This window comes from Anneissia japonica, unplaced genomic scaffold (assembly GCF_011630105.1).
Source record: "Anneissia japonica isolate Jap-2015-1 unplaced genomic scaffold, ASM1163010v1 scaffold284947_len354889_cov159, whole genome shotgun sequence".
In the NCBI taxonomy this organism is placed as follows: domain Eukaryota; kingdom Metazoa; phylum Echinodermata; class Crinoidea; order Comatulida; family Comatulidae; genus Anneissia; species Anneissia japonica.
The window spans coordinates 330149-330729 of record NW_022746767.1 but is presented as its reverse complement, the minus strand read 5'-3'; the positions used below and the strand labels follow the sequence as shown (position 1 = coordinate 330729).

Sequence of the window (581 nt, the reverse complement as noted above, 5' to 3'; positions counted from 1 at the left end):
TAAACTGAGGGTGATTTCATTTTCTTCTTTTACGCTGATTTACTTGTAAATAGTTTTGTATATTACGTTGGATATGGCAAGACTAGACGTTTAAATACAATCTAATTTTCAATTGAATAAAAAAAAATCAGATTGATTAGGCTTAACCTTGAAGTTGTTTCCTTTTAAAATATTAATAAAAGATACTAACATTTTATTCTATTTTATTATCTATTTTTAGAAAAGAGAGATGGAAATGAGGTGTGATATTTCATGTTTAACATTTAATTTGGTTGCTTTGTTATATATAATTTATCTTATGTTATGATATGTGAAAGGCAAAAATATAATATTGTAACAAAATGGTGCAGCCCACCCCCCTATTATAAATATATTAGGCCACTCCCTAATGCTGGGAGCCGATTGGCTATCGAAAAATAGCTGGGTTGGGATCTTAAGACCCATCGCCCAAGACATGTAGTAGTTGAGCTCTGGATCTCATGAAGTTTAGAACTGGGAAATCCCGAAGTTAGTGTTAAGTAAGGTAGGACCTGTAGTAATTCTACAAAATAGTTTATAGTCGAACTCAGTCATTAAGACTT

At 31.3% G+C, this 581-nt stretch overlaps 1 protein-coding gene across 1 annotated transcript in view; it reads left to right on the top strand.

The window, feature by feature from the left end:
* The first annotated feature begins 453 nt into the window (after window positions 1–453).
* Window positions 454–581, top strand: part of LOC117120294 (zinc finger protein PLAG1-like) — a 6128-nt gene continuing 6000 nt past the window's right edge. Inside the window, exon 1 of the mRNA XM_033265309.1 lies at window positions 454–523. The gene's annotated coding sequence lies outside the window, so the exon portion shown is untranslated. The remainder of the gene's footprint in view (window positions 524–581) is intronic.